This window comes from Nannospalax galili, unplaced genomic scaffold (assembly GCF_000622305.1).
Source record: "Nannospalax galili isolate Female #2095 unplaced genomic scaffold, S.galili_v1.0 scaffold898, whole genome shotgun sequence".
Taxonomy (NCBI): Eukaryota; Metazoa; Chordata; class Mammalia; order Rodentia; family Spalacidae; genus Nannospalax; species Nannospalax galili.
Window position 1 is genome coordinate 1,931,224 of NW_008342399.1, and position 20,961 is coordinate 1,952,184.

Below are 20,961 nucleotides of genomic sequence, written 5' to 3' on the forward strand. Positions count from 1 at the left end.
GTATGTGAACTGGACAGTTTTTAGATCAAGGCCATTTGAAGAAGATTCTTATAGATAGTGCACTCTCAATCAAATATTCTTGTATCTTTTTGGTAATATTTTTTTCCTTTATTGCTTTAAGATATTCATTCTGTCTTAGGCTATTATTTCACTCTGCCAGTAACAATGACTTGTGCAAATTTAGACCAAAAGTTTGCCTGTTAACTAAATTTGGCAGGCCACTTGTTTTGTAACATATAAAGTTTTATTGTAACACATCCACAGCCACTTGAAAAAACAGCATATTTTCTATGACTGCTTTTGTGTTACAAGAACAGAGTTAAGAAAGAATGCAGGCATTCCATGAAACCAAAAGTATTTAATGTCTTACATTTTACAGAGAATTTTGCTGATACACTATTATTGTCATAGCTCTGTAGTTCTGCTCTTCCAACCTATTTAAAAAATTTAAATAATACTTATTTGTGTGTGTGTGTGTGTGTGTGTGTGCATGTCTGTGTGTTTCTGTGTGTGTCTGTGTGTCTTTATGTCTGTGTGTACATATGCATGGTGCTTAAGTGGAAACCAGAGGATAACCTGTAGGAGTCGGTTCTCTCTTTCCACCATGTGAATCCTAGGATTTAAATGGTTGTTGGGATGTAATGACACAAGTCTTTACTCCTAGCACTCAAGAGGCAGGGGCCTTCTGATCTCTGTGAGTTTGAGGCCAGCCTGGTCTACATAGCAATTTTCAGGCCAGCCAGGGTTACATAGTGAGGCCCTGTCTCAAACCAGACCAAAACCAAACCAAAGAAAAAACCAAAACCAAACCCCAACTCAGGTTGTCAGGCTTGGTGGCAAGTACCTTTAAACTTGCTGAGCCATCTTGCCAGCCTATCCAACCTATTTTTACTGCAGCCATTTTAATAGATGATATAAAGTTATGTGATGCTTCAACCACAAAATAATTTTACTTAAAAATGTTTTTAATTTATTTATTTTAATTTATGTGCATGACTGTTATGCCTGCATAACAGTAAGTGCACCCATGTCATGTAGTGCCTGTGGAGGTCAGAAGAGAGCATTGGATCCCTGGAACTGGTTGTTAGCTGCCATGTGGGTGCTAGGAACTGAACTCAGGTCCTCTGTAAGAGCAGTGAGTGCTCTTAATTGCTGAACCATCTCTCTAGCTCCCATAATAATTATATTTTTTAGCAAAAAACACATAAATGAAATAAAATGTCCATGCAAGGAAATTACAAAATGTCAACCCTGTCACACAATAGTCAGAGGCAATTACATCTGCAGTTCCACCCAAGTTGAATGATCTCTCATGCAGCTTTTTGTTGTTTTTCCTATAAAAAAAAGACTCTTTTTGCCAATGCAGGATCCAGGCTAACTGCACTGTTGAATTATCAGGCCATTCTTAGGGAAGGATTCTGTGGCTATCTATCTGATAATGATACTTGTCTTTGTATAGTATACACTTTCTACACTGCCATTGTTGATCTGTATGTCCAATAGAATATAGCAATAGTGATGGCATGTCACTTTGAAGACTAAGTTGTAGAAGACACTGTATTTATTCTCTGCCTGGCTGTCATGGCATTCACTGTAGAGAAAGTTAGCTGTCATGTGAGCAGCCCAAGGAGAGGCCCATGGCACAGGGAGCTGAGACCTTCTACCCACAGCCAGAGAGGAGCCCTGGTCTCCAGTGACACCAGCTGAGTGAGCCTTCTTGGGAGCAGGATCTATACCTTATGTAAGCTCTCAAAAAACTGTAACCTCAGCTCTCTTGGTTGTAACCTCATAAAAGACTCTGATTCCAAGTCTTTCAGAGAAGCTGCTCTCAGATTCATGACCCTCGGGGACTCTGTGAGATAGTATTCTTGTTTTCAAGCAGCTCAGTTTGGAATAATTTGTTATAGAGCTATATATAACTAATACAATTCTCTAACATCCCAAATGGACTGTATCTCCTCTCAAAGACTACAAAAATATAAACTTTTTCTTTACGAGGAAAGAATCCTGAGGATAACTATTACATCCACAGAAATGAAAGTACCAGAGGCATTCATCAAAATTTTTTTATTATTTTGGCTTAAATAGTAAATAATACAGCACAATCCCCAAGGTTAAATTCCTTAATCAGCTGTGTAGTTATAGCTAATACAATGGCCTTGGGCTTTCTTTAGTCAACCAAGGAAGACTTTATTAGCCATTGCTAGCATCAAATATCAAGCCTCTGCTCTACAAGTAGACTGGAATAATCTCTATCCAAAGCAGCCTGTGTTCCAGGCCTTCAGGTACACTTACTTGCCTCACTGTGTTCAGTGTCTACTGTGTAAGGTCTTAAGTGCTTTGCCACCATTCTCACAGAAGATTGATCAGGTGATTCAAAGACAAAAGTCAGAGTGAAATCATGTCAATGGACATGTAAACTAAATGTCAAATTTTACCAATGAAATCTCAACTTTAATGAAAGCAACAATGGTAAAGGTCTTTACAACCTTTTGTCTCTCTGCAGCTTTGACTGAATGAAGACTGATAGGAAGGATTGAAATTAAGAAAGTTCCTGTATATTTGGAAAAACATTGGTTGGTCTTCCCATTGTAGTAGGGGAAACAGGTAGCCACAGAACCAGTTTTTGTTTTTGTTTTTGTTTTTGAGACAGGGTCTCCCAGTAGTTCCAGGCTGGCCTCGAACTCACAGAGATCCGCCTGGCTCTGCCTGCCCCTGGTCCTGCCTCTGCCTCTGCCTCCTGAGTTTTGAGATCAAACACCACCACACCCGGGAAGAACCAGTTTTAAACCCATTCAATCGATAAAGAATAATTTAATTCAGTAAACCCCTGGCTCATGACAGTCAGTCCATTGGGACAATCTCATACCAATAAACACATCTCTGAGAGTCATGGTTGTCTCTGTGGAACAATATGTCTCCAGTTGATATCAGCCCACTCACACACTGACAGTCTTTCTATTCCTGACTCTGTTTTTCCCTAACAGAAACCCAATGGGGTCAGAGCTTGCTGTATTGGGATACCTTGCCTGACCAGCACAGCTTTCCCTGACAGCACTCTGAGCAATACATACAGTTTTGTCTTTTCATTTCAGATATTAACTGGTCTCATAATCCTTCCTCAAACCCCTCTGATTATTTTTTTAATTTTAACAACACGTTTATTTATTGTTTGTGAGTGGATGGGGAGGGGTGGTGCATGCATGTACTATGTATAGAAGTCAGAAGACAACTTGTGGAGTTGGTTTTCTCTTTCCACAATGTAGGTCCCAGAGGTGGAACTCAGGCAGGCCTTGGTGGTAAGTGCCTTTAGCTGTTGAACCATCTCACTAGCCCCTCTTTTTCTCTTTTTATAAACCGCCTGTTGAATAGTAATAACAATAATATTAAGGAAATGATGATGGTGGTGGTAGTGATTTGCTAACCTCCATTTACTGTGGGAAGGATTCTTAATGCACTAGCTTAAAAGTTGAAAACTTGGGGCTGGAGAGATGGCTCGGCGGTTAAAAACACTAGTTCTTCTTGCAGAAGACCCAGGTTTGAATCCCAGCACCCACATGGCAGCTAACAACTGTACGTAACTCCAGTCCCAGGGGATCTGACAGCCTCTTCTGACCTCTGCGGGCATTGCATGACATGGGTGCACTTACCTACATGCAAGCAATACATGCATACACATAAAATAAACATAATAAATAAAATTAAAAAAAATTCATTAAAAAAATTGAAAACGTCCAGTAATATGTGGCTACTGGCACTTCTCAGATATCTGTGTAACACTCAGAATTGAAATTATTAGTCTTGACTTATTCATTCTGGTCATTTGCTTATTTACCTTCAAATATGTTCCTTACCCTTTCCCTGTTCTACTCAGTCTCAAGATGGGTTGACCCTTCAGGTAGATGTTTCTGGCTCTTTTGTCAACTGTCTTCTAGCTCAGCTCTGCAAATGGCAATCTGTGTTAAGAGATTGAGGGTAGGGTGTTTCTCTCTCCTTTCTACTTCTGGGGGTGGCAGTGGTGCCGTCTTCATCGCTCCAGCCCTTTGAACATGCCTTCCTTCTTGGTGGCGGAAGCTTGATGCTGCAGATAAGGAGGCTGCTACACAATCCTGTTTGACCTCTCAGCTTTTACATTATGTATATTACATTTCTTCTTTCTGAAACATCTAGAGTGCCTTTGGATTTTCTGGACCACAGCTAGCAAAACAGCAAAAGCAGATGGTAGAAATAATACTAAATAGAATTGAAAGAATTAAAATTTAGTCTCACGTTTGCTCTTGGAGATGGATATAGTGGTTGTATTTAAGGAGGGTTATCTGGAGGAACAGAACCAGTATAATGTATATCTAATTATAAAAAGGGGATTTGTTAGACAGGTTTACATGACAGGGGCTGGCCTCTGCATGTTGGAGGGGCTGAGAACCTGGTCCAAAAAATGGGTGCCTTAGAAGTCCCAATCTGGCATCGAAGGCCAGGAAGATTACTGAAGAGTCACTGATCTGAAGTTTATACTGGAAGGCCAAAAAGGCTGAAGTGTGATGTCAGTGGAAGACAGGCATTGCGGTGGTGTTGGCAGTGGCAGCAGCTATGATAGATGCACTCACCATTAAGGTGGGAAGGCAGGCAGGCAAAAACAGGCAGGTGCCAGGCATGGTGGTGCAGCCTTTAATCCCAGCACTCTGGAATCAGAGGCAGGCAGATCTCAGTGAGTTAGATGGAGGCCAGTCTGGTCTACATAGTGAGTTCCAGGCCAACTTGGGCTATAGGGAAACTGTGTCTCAAACAAAAAACAAAAGCAGGCAGGCAAGGCTTTTTTTATTTGGATCTCTTCAGATCTGGGTCTCCCACTGGAAGGTGCTATCCGCTGGGGGAAGCTTCCTTTCTTTTTTGGAAATGCCCTCATAGAGCCCATCAAGTTGATGATCAAGATTAACCATCATAGGTGGTACATGCATGCAATTATAGCTCTTGGGAGGTAAAGGCAGGAGGATCAGGAGTTTGAGGTCGGCTCAAGCCGCATGAGACTCTGTCTCAAAGCAAAAGAACAGAAAGTCTGTTCTCAAATCACCTGTGACTGAGTTAGTGATTTAGTTTTTTAAAAACAATTTTAAAACTTGGTTTTATTTGTAGAGTGTTTTGCCTGCATGTAGGTAAATGCGTTCATGCAATGCCTGTGGAGCCCAAAAGAGGGCATTGGATCCCTGGGACTGGAGTTAAGGATGGTTGTTAACTGCCATGTGGGTGGGGGGAACTGAATGTGGTCCTCTGTAAGTGCAGTGAGTGCTCTTTTTTAAATATATTTTTAAATATTTTATTATTTTTATGTGTATGTGTGTATTGCCTGAATGCAGGTAAGTGCACCTGGGTCATGCAGTGCCCATGGAGGACAGAAGAGGCTGTTGGATCCCCTGGAACTGGAGTTAAAGACGTTGTTAGCTGCCATGTGGGTGCTGGGATTCAAACCTGGGTCTTCTGCAAGAACAGCCAGTGTTCTTAACTGCTGAGCCATCTCTCTAGTCCCATGCAGTGAGTGCTCTTAACTGAGTAATCTCTCCAGCCCTAGTGACTCCGTTTTGCTAAGTAGTCAATGAAATGATTTATCTTTAAGGGTTACCTTCATCATCCTGCCCTATTAGTACCTTCTCTATGCTGGGCTTATAGGAAGTCATTCAGTATTTGTGAGAATTAAAACTTTCCCCTTCTCTCATGTAAGAATTTAAAAATGACTTCAAAAATGAAAGTGTAGGGTTAGGTGTGGTGGCATAGGCCTTTAATCTCAGCACACAGGAGGCAGAGGCAGGAGGATCTCTGTGAGATTGAGGCCAGCCTAGACTATATAAAGAGTTCCACACCCCCAGCTGGGGCTTAAAAAAAAAGAGGGTAAAAAAGGTGTAAAGTCCTTGGTTTAAAAAAGAAGGAAAGAGGGGCTGGAGAGATGGCTCAGTGGATAAAAACAGTGACTGTTCTTGCAGAAGACCCGGGTTCGAATCCTAGCACCCACATGGCACCTAACAACTGTCTGTAACTCCAGTCCCAGGGGATCTGACAGTCTCTTCTGTCCTCCGTGGGCATTGCACAACACAGGTGCACTTACCTACTTGCAGGCAATACAGGTATACACATAAAATAAATAAATAAATAAATAAATAAAAATAAATAAATAGAATAAAAAAATAAAAAAGGAAAGAAGTGCAATAAAGGTGCTATAAAGCCTTGTCTTTAAATGTTTTATTACTTAAAAAACAAAATTACAGTAATAGTGATGTATTACTAACAGCATAACTTCCAAAATGCAAAAAAGGTATCACAATTTTATATACTATGATAAATAGGAATACATTATTAATATAATAGCTTGACTAATTGATTTTTGTACAAGTTTATTTAATGGGTCATCTTCACTTTTAGCAATTTTTTTTTTAAAGGAGATCTTTTTTGTGTGTGTGTGTATATGAGTGTATTGCCTGCATGTATGTGAGCGTACCCGTGTTGTGCTGTGGAGGTCAGAAGAGGGCTTCAGATTCCCCTGGAACTGGAGTTAAGGATGGTTTGTAGCCATCATGTGGGTGCTGGGAATTGAACCCAGGTCCTCTGAAAGAGCAGTCAGTGCTCTTAACTGCTGAGCCATCTCTCCAGCTCCAGCAATTTTGTTTTCAATTGATATAATTGAAACTGACATTAGTCAATTTTAGAAAATGACAAACTTGGGGCTAGAAGGATGGCTCAGAGGTTAAGAGCACTGATGCTCTTGCAGAGGACCCAGATTTGATTTCCAGCACTCACGTGGCTAACAACTTGTCTGTAACTCCAGTTCCAGGGAAATCTGATGCCCTCTTCTGACCGCCTCAGGCATTGCACAACACAGGTGTACTTACACACATGCAGGCTCATACACATAAAATAATGAACAAAATATATATATAAAAGAAAATGACAAACTGAAAATACCTTTTGAGAATTTTAATTTTTGACAAGGAAGCACCTTTCTACTAATACAATTGTATTGGAGTGATTGTCATAGTGTTTTATAATGTGTGACAACATTTGGGATACATTTCTGATAAACAAAAATTTTGGCATATGTAGAGCTGATGATTCTTCTGGAACATTTCTTCTAAAAATATTTAGGCTTCATGTAAATCAATTTTGTATAAACCTAAATTTAATTTTAAATGTAAATTTATACAATAGAATTTTAATGTTTCCTTTGGCATTTGCTATAACTTGAAGAGGTTGTACCAGAAACTAAATGTGCTTCATGATTTGTGTAAAATTCAAAAACACAGTTTATGCAGTCTACCAATGTATCCTTAATTATATGGAAATATTAATTTTTAAATTGTCTTATTAACAATTTGTTCATCTGAAGCTTCCTCTGAAAGTGCTATACTTCCACCAAGTGCCTAGACATTGATGGTTACTTTCTGTTTTAAGCCTGTAGATGTGTGCTTTGTAGTGTGAAGTGGTTTTCACAACCTGAGGATTTAAACTCTTTAATGACTCCTTGATAAGCTTCTCACAAAGACCTTGTGTGCACTTGGGTTTCATAATCATTACTGACAAAGTTTGTTACCTGTGTTCCAGCAGTTACTGGCCTGGCCTGAGTTCAGAGTTAATGTTTGTGTGTATGCCATGGGGTCAGGCTCTGGGGACTGCTGGGCAAGACAGCCTCCTGGCTGTGGGTGGCAGGGATGTCTTTATGCTGACTCCCTCCTTCCTCCAGTGGCCACAGCCACCCTTGCACATTGCGCTGGCCCTGTATTGCTGCCACTATCCCTGCTGCCCGTCTGGTCCCAGGTCCAAGCCCAGCAGTCTTGCTCAGGTAAATATCACTTGGGATGTTCCCAAGACCTTGAAAGGTGAACAGACTACTTCAGAAGCAGAGAGAAGAAGTGTTTGTCTCCTTATAAAATTATATAAAAATTTTTGTAAGCACAAATGTAGTAAGTCTAAAATTAGGAGCCTCAGCAAACCCCTTAGCTTTGCCAGGGGACCAATCATAATGAAACAGTTTTTACAAGATGTCCAATAATGTAGTTAACAGTATAGGTCATTGTGAATCTTCCAGAAATGTTTTGTTACATGAAGATTTGTGTGCTTGGAGCAATTAGCCAAAGATGTTTTTTTTTTTTTTCTTTTAAAATAGAGTTTTACTTTGTAGCCCAGGTTGACTCCAGACTTGTTATCCATCTTTCCCTTGTCTCCCCACTGTCCCTCTGCCCCCTCCCATCAATGCTACCACACCAGACTCCAAGGTCAAACTTTTGCATAGAATGTAGAAATGAGTGTGTACTGTCTTAAATATGTACTTCCTCCAAACCCTGGTATCTTCTGTCTCGAAATACTTAACCACATTGAGGAAACTCAAGGCGTTTACTTAAAGGCACACAGGCACTCTTTAGCACTTAAAAAAAATCTTATTATTTTTATTTATGTGTATGAGTGTATTGTCTGCATGTATGTAAATGTACCTGTCTTCTGACATGTCTGTGGAAGTCAGAAGAGGGCATCAGATCCCCTGGAACTCTAGTTACAGACAGTTGTTAGCCGCCATGTGGGTGCTAGGAATTGAACCCAGGTCCTCTGCAAGAACAGTCAGTGCTATTAACCACTAAGCTATCTCTCTAGCCCTTTTCTAGCACTTTAAAAAAAAATAATAAATTATTTATTTATTTATTTATTTGGTCTTTTTGATATAGGGTCTCCCTATAGCCCCAGCTGGCCTGGAACTCACTAGACCAAGCTGGCCTCAAACTCACAGAGATCCTCCTGCCTCTGCCTCCTGAATGCTAGGATCAAGGCATGGGCCACCATGCCCGGCTCTTTAGCACTCTTTGAAGTGTTATTTTTCAGTGGGTTTGTTATGGAAATATTCAAACATATACAAAGTTAGAATGGTAAAATTAAGGCAGGGACAGAAAGACAGGAAATTATGGAGAAGGGAGAAGAATCCCTCATCCCGGAGTCTGATTGAAGCTCCTGGCCAGCTGAGAAGCAAGAACTCCAGCTTGGGTTCATGTTCCTTTCACATGTAGATACTGTATGTTAAAGTAAAATAGCAATGTCCCAGGCCTAAGGCCTAAATGTATACAGCCTTGGATAGGGCCCAATTGCTTCCCTTGGATATTGCCTGAGAATCTCAAACAATACTGTTTACAGTAAGGATATCCTTCCCCATCCCTGTTGGCTGAACTTCTGTCCCTGTCATGTGCATCTCTGGAGCTACCCGGTGATAGGACAGTAACCTCAAATCCTGCCAAAATCCTGCATGACTATTGTAAGAACGAGCTGCTCTCATCTCTTAAAGCCCACACCATGCTCTTGGGAGTGCCTTACTTTCTTCTGAGCATCTCTTTTTCTCCTGTTCTTAAGCCCATATTAAAATACCTTTAATAAAATTTAAAGCTTTGCATCATAAACTGGCCAGTTCTGAGACTCTTTCCAGTGTTGAAGCCACAAATCTTGGTTTGATGGGAGTTGAGGGCCCTAAAACTCTAGGGGAACCCCTCAGACTGCTGTTGATGACAGTGGAGAGCTTTGACTTCCTTATCTGTACCCTAAAACACTGATATAGTGAACCCTGTTATGTGTATAAAGTAATTTTCAATAATTTCACGAGTAATTTTTTTCTTTTTTCTTTTGTGAGACAAGGTCTTGCTACGTAGCCCTGGAACTCACTATGTAGCCCTGGCTGGACTAGAACTCACAGAAATCCAGTGGCATTAAAGGTGTGTCCTACCATGCCCCACATCATGAAAAAGTTTTATCTGTACCTCCACCCACTTGTCACAACCCTAAACACATCCCAAACATCCTATCATTTTATCTACAAGTATTTCCTAAATGTCCCTAAAAGATTAGATAGCATTATTTCACTTAAGAGTTGAACAATGATTCTTAGTCTTATAATTCTTTTTTTGTACTTGTGTATGTGTATGCATGTTCATGTGTGTGCAAGTTTACTTGTGTGTGTGAGTGTGTGTACATGTGTGTATGCATGCAGAGACCAGAGGTCAGCCTTGGTGTCATTCCTCAGGAACACTGTCCGCCTTGTTTTCTGAGACAAATTCTCTCACTGACCTGAAACTCGCCAATTAGGCTACATTGGCTGGGCAGGGAACCCAGGGTTCTAGGTTTCCATGCTTCCCAGTGCTGGGATTACAAGCATGTGCCACCATGCCTAGTTTTTTTGTTTGTTTGTTAACATGGGTTCTGGAGAAAAAAGTTAGGTCTTCATGCTTGCAAGACAAGTGCTTTATAGACCGAGCTAACTCTTCAGTTCCCACATTTCTTGTAATTCTTATTAAATTTATTAGATTATCACAAGTTTTTGTTTGTTTCAAGACAAGGCCTCACTCTATAATTCAGGCTTGCCTTGAACTACTAAGTAGGTTAGGTTGGGCTTGAATGCTCCTACTTCTTGAGCTACCACACCCAGTTTATCTTAGTTTTTAAAATTTATTTGAATCACAATCCAAGCTAGTGGCTGTTAGATAGTCTGCCTCTTGAATCTCTTTCATCATATAATTGTCCATGTCCTTTTTTTTTCCTTGGTAATTTATTTGTTAAAAAAAGGTCATTTGTTCAATGAGTTTTAGCTCTTGCATACAGCTATGGTCTGAATTCCCAAATTTATATGTGAAATGTGGTTTGTTTGTTTGTTTCCTGTGTTGGGGGATAAACTCAGAGGTTAATGACTTGACCTTGGACTTCTAAGCCTCTAGAACTGGGAGAAACATTTCTCCATACTTTAAGCCTCATACTTTGCTATATTTTCTTGTAGAAGTCTGAATGGACAAAGCCAGATCTCTAGCAATGGTATTATTTAATGTGCAGCTTCTTGTGTTCTCATCACTTGCTCCCTAACCCTAACCCTCCCTGATTTCTCCCCCAAACATTCCCCCCTTCCACACCCTAAAGCCCCCATATATAAAGTCCCAGCTCACAACCCGTGGGCGGACATCTTTCCCGGACATACATCTTTCCCTTCCCTGCCAACCTTCCCTTCCCTTCCTTTCCATTCCCATCCTTCCCTTCCCTTCCCTTCCCTTCCCTTCCCTTTCCCTTCCCTGACTCCCAAGGGAAAGGTGCCCCGTGCGAAATAAATCTGTGTCCCACTGAGAATTCCATCTGTGCCTTGGTGCCTTCATCCATCCGCTCGTGCTCTCCATCCGTGCCCACTCGCTCCCGCCCATTCTCTACCTATCACATAGCAACCATGATGAAAGAAGTCTGCTCAAATAAACAAGGGAAAATGTAAGTGTTTGAGAAGACATTAGGAAAAGCAGAAAGACAGTGAGATTGAAGGCAGAGTGAAGATTCCTTCATTCAATATTTCCTGAAGACCTGCTGTTTTCTGGAAATAGTGATGGAAGCAAGAAAGTTTCAAGAAGTTTCAAGGAAGGCCCGATTTCATAATCAGAGTACATGTTCATTTATGATATTTTGACTCTTTGATGTAATGCAGATAGTAGCCATACTGACAAAGGTCCATTGCATCACATTGGATGAAAGTACTGGCCTTTAGACTCATTTCAGCTCAATACATTTCAGCTGAATGAGGTCAACTAACCTATTTAAGATACTTTATGAGATGCTATGAAGATACACATGTCCAGCAGATATGGTTCTGTTTGGCTAAATATATGGTTTGGACTTTTGTATCTAATAAGGATGAGTGAAAGGAGAGTTTCCCTTAAGATATAAGTATGGGAAATAAGTACAATAATGGAAACAAGGCTAACGGGTCATGAAAACCTAGTGGAGGGAAAATTGATTTGGGATTGGGGTATCAGTATTTCAGTCCATCAGTGAAGTTCTTTAATGTTTTGTTTCATTAGGTGGCTGTTGGGTAAGAGTCACTGAATTCATTTATTCATTGAGAGACAAGAAGGAAGATCATCCCTGGGAAAAGGGGACAGGCGACCTAGTGATTTTGTAGTTTTGTCAGTGGGACTCATAGCTGTTCTCATAGAAATCAATTTTACAAGCAGGACCTTGGACTGAAATGAGTCAACTAGTTTATGGTTTGGTAGAACTAACTAATGTGGGTCTAAGTAGAACACTTTAAAATGAGAACATATATCCTCTCACAGTGTTAGATTATTTAGAATGCAATGGGCAATTTCTGTGTGTCAGCTTGACTAGAGGTGCCCAGATCAAACATTATCCAGAAGCCCTAATGCAGTGAAAGGTGAGGGAAAGAAGAATTGGCTCCTTCTATCTTCCTATCTTCCCCAGGACCTCTCATACCATCTTCTTTAGTTTCAAACTAAGATGCCCTACTGGCTCCCCTAGTTCTCAGATCTTCAGACTCAGCCTGGAATTATATCATCAGTGTTTCTGAATCCCAGCTTTCAGAAGGCAGACTAGGGGACTTGCAGCCTCTACAATAGTGTGAACTGATTCTGCATTATAAAACTTTCTCTTTCTTCATAGTTATATATTTTTAAACACGGTTACACACACACGCACACATACACACACACACACACACACACACTCACACACACACACACACACACACACCCTCTGGTTGGGCTTCTCTGGAGAGTCATGGCTAACAGAGTTAGCAACTTTTTTTAAAAGCAAGACCTGCCTGTGAAAAAGGTAAAAGCAGTGCTCGTCAGAGACTATTGTTTCACGAAGATCTCTGTTGCTCTTTTCACTACCCTAAAAGTGGAATAGTTAGGTGAGATGGGGAAACTGTTCTCAATTATTTGAAAGGATTGTGAGGCCCCATTCATTACAGTCTTGCTTTTATTTTTTACTATGTGACTCACCAGGTCTGAAAGGAAATAAAATATGCTCTTGGATACTGAGGTAAAAGAAAGGGAAAAAAATCACTGCATTTCATTAAATGAGATAGCCTGGGTTATAAGATGTACTGTTGTTTTATATATTAACAACCAAGAAAAAAATATCTGTGCATTAAATGGTGGCACAATATAAAAATAATTCCAATTTCTGAGTGGTTAAAATGTGCAACTAAATAGCATTTTAGGATTAATGACATATGGTGTTTGACTGCTCACTATATGCTCCGTTCTTGATTCTTGACAAACAGTAGATTAATTCTTATATAAACCTGGTGACAGCCATGGGTGGTGGTGCACACCTTTAATCCCAGGACTCAGGAGGCAGAGGCAGGCAGATCTCTGTGGTCTACATAATGAGTTTCAGACCAGTTGGGGCTACAGGGAAACTGAAAAAAAAAAAAAAAAGACCCAAAACCTGGTGACATGGGTATTCCTGCCTCTACTGATGAGGAAAATGAGGCATATATTGGCTAAAGATCACTAAGCTATAAGTGGAACAAACTTCTCATCTCTCCCTCTTCTTAAACATTTTTTCTCTTTTGAAACTACAATAATTTGTCAGCTCTAAAATTAGTTTTGGAGTCGTTTGGTGGAAGGTCCTGACTCAGGGGTCTCTGATGTGACTGCAATCAGATGTCAGTTGGGACTGCCTCACTGCAGGCTTGACTGAAGCTAAAGTACTTGTCTTGAAGGTGTCTCACTCCCATGACTGTAGCTAGTGCTGGCTGCTGGCTGGGACTCTTAATTCTTGACTCCATGGGCCTTTCTGTGGGGTTGCTTGAGTTTCCTCACATATGGTATTTGGATTCCTCTAGAATCAGTGATCCAAGAGACAGATGGAGTATGCCATGCCATTTATGATCTGCCCTTGAAGGACACACACTCCTGCTGTACAATCTCTGTTCTTACCTGAGACTCCCCAGTCAATCTGTGTCTTGACAAATTGGGACACATTTGAGTCTCTGTCGCAGACAACCTTTTCAGCATGGGCACTATTCATCTGTATCAAACATTTATCTAGAAAATTTATAGTAAGGCAAAGCCTCATTTGTTCTAACTCAGATGGGCTTGGCCTTGAGGGCCACTGAGACATTATCCACTGGGGAACCAGTAAAGGAAAGGCAGGGCTAGCCTGGACCAGGAAGAGTTAGCACGGCAACATCCAACAGCCAACATACCAAAGCAAAGAGCCAGGACTGATACAGCCAGGAATCATTGCAGAGGGATCCCCAGTGGGTAAGCAGTGCAGCGGGGATTCTCAGCTAGTGGCAATATTGAAAATGGGATCAAGAGCCAGCTATGTGTTCAAGATGGCTCATCCATCTTCCTCTCTTAGAGAATCCATAGGACAGGTTCAGCCACCTGAGGGAAGTTAATGGGCTTGGGTTCAAGCAAGGCCTCTAATTTCAGCAGGGAAATGGGAGCCAGGAAAGCCCAGCAGAATGCAGTTGTATAGCCTGGACACCATGGTGGAAGCAGGAGAGTTGAGCTTAGTGGGTCTGGAGGGGCCAGAACTTGAGATGGGGTCCAACAGACCTCAGGGAATGGCATCAGCCACCCTCTGGCAGGTGGAGGCAGAACCTGGCTTGCTCAGGTGGTCTTGGGCTGCAGGAAGGTGGGGGAGGAAGGTCTTCTTTTTTTAGAAGGAGAATAGGGAGATGTGTGCTGGATAGACTGGTCCTTCCTGAATTTTTGCCTGTGCTTTATGAACCCTCTCTTCTGAATTTATATTCTATAAGGCTCTTGTTAGTTTTGTGTCAAAAGGTACAGTACTTAACCTCTGCTTTCCTTAGTTTCCTTTGCAGGCGTGTCTAACATATTGACATCGTGACTGACATTGTCATCTACAAAGTTCACACTTGAGAATTGTGCCACTGAGTTTAAATTAATCACAAAACTCTCATAATATTTTAAGTAAATTATGATCTTGTGTGTGCCTGTATGCATAGCTATCCTGGTGCACATGTGCCCAAAGGTGGCAGGTTGGGCATTCTTCCAGTAAAATATAATGTTGAATCTACAGATTGGGTGTGAAGATTAAGACTAAGGGAATAAGACTAATTGGGTTCACTGCAAATTAATTCCTTTTCCTTCTACTTCTAGGCTGAGGATTAAATGGCATTTATACAGTTAAGGCATAAGCAATCTCCTCTCACCTTAAAGTAATAACTTACATGTGGCCTATAGTTCCTAAGAGTTGTTTTCTTCATTACCTTATCATCTTAGCTGATTTTCTATCAATCTATTGAAATAGATGCAAATAGGTTATTTTTGAAATTGCTATTAATATTTAATAATGTTCAATATTAATAAAAATATGTATCTCATTGTAGAGGCAAGGAGAAATTTGGTTTATTATTGGGGAAGTCTAAATTTGTCTAAACTTGGCTATTTGACAAGGAGAAGGGCTGTTGAGAAATGACTAAAGGCAGGTTGACTTGTGCTCTGGGTACCATGTACTGCAATGTCATGGGACTCTGAATTATTACTTGAGTAATGTTAAAAAAAATCTTTTAGTGAATATATTTGAACACTAAGTGATTACTGGCTATCTAGAAAGTGATCTTCCTTGGTTTCTATGTAGGAGTTTTAGTTTATGTTTAGTGTCTCTGAAAGAGGTTTTTTTTTTCCATTTGTTTGTTTGTTTGTTTTTGGTCTTTTTGAGACAGGGTCTCCCTGTAGCCCCAGCTGGAACTTACTATGTAGATCAGGCTAGCCTGAACTCATCTGCCTCTGCCTCCCGAGTGCTGGGACTAAAGGCATGCACCACCATGCCCGACATTCATTTATTTTTATGTGTATGAGTGTTTTGCCTGTTTGTAATGTAAGTGCACCGCATGCATCACAATGCATGCAGAGGCCAGAAGAAGGTATTGGATCCCATGGAACTGGAGTTACTGATGGTTGTTAACCTCCATGTGGGTGCCGGGTACTCTGGAAGAGCACTTAACCACTGACCCATCTCTCCAGCCCCTGAACAAGTTTGTTTGTTTGTTTGTTCATTTTGGTTTTGGTTTTTGTTTTTGAGATAGGGTCATGATGTGTAGGCTGCATTGACTTTGAACTCTGTCTTCCTGCCTCATTCTCCCAACTGCAGCGATTACAGGTGTATGACATCATGCCCGACTCAAAAATATCTTTTAACAAGACAGACAATTCTTTCTTGTTCTTCAAATGCTCTACCTGTGCTATTTCATTCTAAACTACCAAAGCATAAACTAACAGAAGAACACAGTATTGCTACTTTTCTCATTGCTGTGATCAGATACTTGACAAGAAGCAACTTAAGGCATGGTGAGATGGCTCAGCAGGTAAAGGCACTTGCTACCAAACCCTGACAACCTGGTCTCAGGTACCTGCCATCTTGAGGGAAGAGAAGGACCCTGCCCTGTTTTTCTTTTTTTTTTTTTTCTTTAGAGGGACAAGAATGGAAATGAGGTTGGACTCTGGAATACAGAGATGTAAGAAGCTTCCTATGGGTGGTGTGTTTAGCTGGATCCATGGGAGGCAGGAGGAGAGAATCCTCTTGTATCTAGACAGTGTTTGTCGTAGTAGCCACTGTTTCAGTACAGACTTCTAATCTTATTAGAACTTCTAGTCTCTAATTAATTAGAATTTCTAGTCTCTAATTAATTGGTTAATAAAGCCTTATTTGAAGGAACTGTCCCTGCCTAGATGTGACTTGGGGCATTGATAGAAGGGTCTTTGTCATTTAAGGCTGAAGTAAAACTGGGAAATTAGAAAGGGCATCATAGGGCAGGTGGTAAGGGGTAAGTGAAGATGCTGTGTGAAGACTAGAACAATAATGCAGAGGGAGTCTTCTGGCCTGGGAACCTGAGTGTGGAATCCACTATTATTCCTTATGTCATCATTTCACTGCTGTATGTGACGGGTAGCAACATTTGGGCACTAGAGAGATTTTCTTGGACAGCCAGAGAACGTGGAGGGATAGCAGAGTGGCACATCTGTCACAGTGTTCTTTTTCTCTTTGTGCTCCTCCTCTTTCTCCTCTGTAAGTGCCACCCATGGGTGTACTTCCCAAGGAGGCCAGAAGAGGGGGTCGGATCCCCTGGAACTGGAGTTACAGAAGGTTGTTAGCTGCCATATGGGTGCTGGGAACTGAACTCAGATCCGTTGCAAGAGCAGCCAGTGCTTTTAACCAGTGAGCCATCTCTTCAATCCTGAACCCAGGGCTTCTTGCATACCAGACAAGTATTCTACCAACTGAGCTAAACCTCCAGGCCAAAGTTGCTTCTTCTTGAGACCTGCTCAACTTCAGTCTGAGTTCAGTGTCTTCCTTAGTGCATCTTCAATGCCTGGGTACTGTTGCTTCTATCAGTAAATAATAGTGACATTTGTGAAGTGCTTATATTATGCTGATAAGTGCATTAAGTGTCTTGCATGAATTGGATCTCGTTCAGTTCTTTATCTCCATTTTCCAGTTGAGAACACCATGTGATTTGCCTTAAGTTCCCACAGCAAGGTATTCATAGAGCCAAGACTGAACCCAAGTAGTCTGGCCCAGAGTCTTCTATGCAGGAATTAGGATGACCTGTTCTATCGTCCACTTTTAAGAAAAACAAAACAGAGCAGGTCAGTGGGCGTAAGTATCACTGGGTCTGAGGAGCAGCAGATAGCTGCAGCACCGTGATGATTTGAGCACTGGTTGCAGAAAGCTACAGACTATGTCTGGAGCAAGGACTTCCAGGACTATCTTATGAGTATGCACTTCTGGGGCCCAGTTGCCAGCTGGGGTTTCCCCATTGTTGCCATCAATGTCATGAAGAAATCTCCAGAGATTATCAGTGGGAAGATGACATTCACCTTCTGTTGCTATTCTTTGACATTCATGAGATTTGCCTCAAGGTACAACCTTGAAACTGGCTTTTGTTTACCTGCCAGTAACTATGAAGTAGCCCAGCTCATTCAGGGAGGACAGCTTATCAACTACCAGATGAGTAAGCAAGCATCTACATAGCAATGTGAGAACCAGCTCTTGAAAGCCCTATATCTATCTGTTAAGGGGAAAACATGGAAGACTGTGTTTAATGACCATGCCTTATAGAAATTGCTGAGAATCCCTAAACCAACTCTCTACTGCCTTACAAGTGCTAAACATTTAATTTTTTTCATCGAGAGTAGCTCAAAATATGCAACTAATTTAATGTCTGAAAGATGGTTTTATCTCCAGTAATCTATAGTAATGTGTATATCATCTTTTGGGATTTGCTTAACAAAAAACAAAGGGAACAAAATTTTGTAACTATAAGCACTTAAGTACTCAAAATTCTTGACTTTTGGGGTTAGGGATCGGTAGTAGAGCACTTGCCAAGTGGTCAGCTCAGAGGGAAGGGGGAACCAAAAAATATTCTTGACTTTTTTTCTTTAATGACTGTTATATATCTAATAGTTGACCACGTGTCTAAAACATGATTTCCAGTGGTGAAAATTATCTGTATATTCCCATGCATTATGTATATTCAGAGGCTGTAACTTAATAGCAATAAATGATTTAAATATATATATATATATATATTTAAAGAAAAATGGGGCTGAAGAGATGGCTCGGTGGTTAACAGCGCTGACTGCTTTTGCAGAGGACCCAAGTTCGATTCCCAGCACCCACATGAAGACTGACAGCTGCCTGTAACACCAGTTCCAGGGGACTTGACACCCTCTTCTGACCTCCATGGGCAGGTGCACCTACCTACATGAAGGCATACACATAAAATAAAAATACACTCACACATATAAAGTAAAAATAATAAAAATATTTTTTAAAAAAGAAAAGCAAAATGAAACTATAAGCTTCGTTTTACTAGTGTTTGGCTTTTGTCTGTGTCCCCTATGTCTCAGTATAGTGTTTAGCACTTAGTGTTGGCAAGTGATCTTAGGAAAGATATTGAGAGACAGAGGCTAAGGAGAACATTTTCAGATAACAGTACTACAAAGCTCTCAATGAATAGATAAGACCCTCAACTCTGCTCTTGACATATAGTAATCACTCATTAAATCTTAGCTATTGAAACCATTGTTGAGGCTGACAAGAAGGCTCAGCAGATAAGGGTGCTTGCTCCAGAGCTCTGATCTTGAGTTCTATCCCGAGTCCACATGGTAGATGGAGAGAACTGACCCTTACAAGTTGTCCTCTGACCTCCACATCTGGGCCATGGTATGTGCATCTCCCATAGCACCGCCAAATAAATATTTTAAAAAATCATTGTTGAGAGGCTGGGGATATGGCTCAATTGATAAAATGTTTGCCTAGTGTTAGGGTTCAGATACACAGCAGCCACACCCCCTCACCAAGAGGGCCTCATAGTTCTGCAAGCCCCTGAGAAAGGCACCTTGGTCTTTGAAGTCAAAAGCAGACTTTTCACCACTTTTTGGCCAACACAGCAGGCTTCCCCAATTTTAAAAAATATATCTTCCAGCCTTCTGCACCACCCCCCAGAAGCCTCCCCCTGTAAGACCCCAGCTCAAGATCCGGGGGCAGACATTTTCCTTACCCGGAAGGGAATCTGTCCCATGTGTTCCTTTGCTAATAAACTATTCCGCTGGACTTTTATCTATGTTCTGGTGCTTTCTCCCGATCAACCCGATTCATCCATCAGCTACTTTACCTATCACCTAGTATACACAAAGCCCTGGGTTCAATCCTCAATACCACTAAACCAGACTTGGTGCCGCATGCTTGCAATCCTAGCACTTGGGAGGTGGTGGCAGGAGGATCAGTTCAAGGTCATATTAGGCTACAGAGTGAGTTCAGGACTAACCTGGGATATATGAGACACTGACCCCCCAAATAAAAACCAAACCAGCCAGATGTGGTGGTATAAGCCTTAATCCCAGCACTCAGTAGGCAGAGGCAGGCAGATCTCTGAGTTTGAGGCCAGTAGGGAGCTATAGGGAGAACTTCTCAAGCAAAACAAAACAAAAGCCAAACCAAATAACCACACCCACCACAAATTATTGTTGAAAATAAAAACACATTTATTTGTAAGAACAGTTCATCATGGGAGGGCTATAGCACATATTTTAATTTTTGTTTTCCAAGTGTCTCATATTTTCATACCATTTTAGAGAGAGATCAACATTTCAACATTTCTATGTAGTGTTTTGAATGTAGAGAAGTTAAATGTCATTTTTGATAGCATTTCTCTTGAGATTTGAACTGCGCTTGCTTGAAGTATGAATAGAGTTAAGTAGAAAATCAGGCTGCTCCACGTTCAATTTAAGCAATCTGCAGCATAACAATGTATGAATACAGATGACACTGAATGAGAAAGAACTTCTTATCGAATACATCCAGCCACCATAGCCAGAGGACAGAAGCCAGCTGCCAGATTAGAGGTATATTGTGATTTTTAGAATAATATAAAACCCAGTTTTCTCATTTTTTGCTTCATAGCCAATCTATTTCCATTATTCTTGTTACAAAAGTATCTAAATTGATTTCACATTGAAAATTTTATAGATAGCCAATGTACCATGATGCCCATTTATGGTGTTGGGATATCCTGCTGCGCATGTCTTTGCAGAGATAGAGTAAATTATTATTACTGTTGTTATATTTACCCTTTACCCACTTGTGAAAGAGTCTGCTACATGCACATCCCAACATCCATGCTCTCTCCTTCCTAGGAAAAGAAGTCTGCATTTATATGAGGGCTGTATGTCTCCCTTTCAACCAAGTGTAGGTGTGATTATGATAAAATTCTTCTGAAAGAGATAAAGGTGGAAGTGTGGTGAATTATTTCTGGAAAAATAGAAGAATTAGACCCTCCTTCCTTTTCCTTCTTCCTGTTTCCTGAAATGTGTGTAATTGCTGAATCTCTAAAGAGCTGCTTGGGACCATGAAGCATCTTTGAAAATGGAAGCCATGAATAGCAAAACAACAATGTAGTAAGACCCTGAGTTTCTAATGTGGAGCCTTCATATTACCAATTTCTATCCTGCAACTTGTTTTTTACTTTGCAAATGTAAGGCAATTTGGGTCAGTGTAAAAAGTTTAGGTAAGTATGGACTTGCTGGCCCTGTGATTCTGGCCAAGTATTTAATATTTCTGAGCTTTGGTTTTATTATTTGTTCAAAAATGGAAAAATATTTGTGATGGATTGCATGTGAGTGTACAGTTTAAAAG

The 20,961-nt window shown here is 40.8% G+C and overlaps 1 protein-coding gene and 1 pseudogene across 1 annotated transcript in view; both read left to right on the plus strand.

The window, feature by feature from the left end:
* Znf366 (zinc finger protein 366) overlaps window positions 1–20,961 on the plus strand; it is a 390,083-nt gene that overhangs the window by 33,691 nt on the left and 335,431 nt on the right. The gene's annotated exons all lie outside the window — the stretch shown is intronic.
* On the plus strand, window positions 17,542–17,796 carry LOC103738485 (annotated as a pseudogene).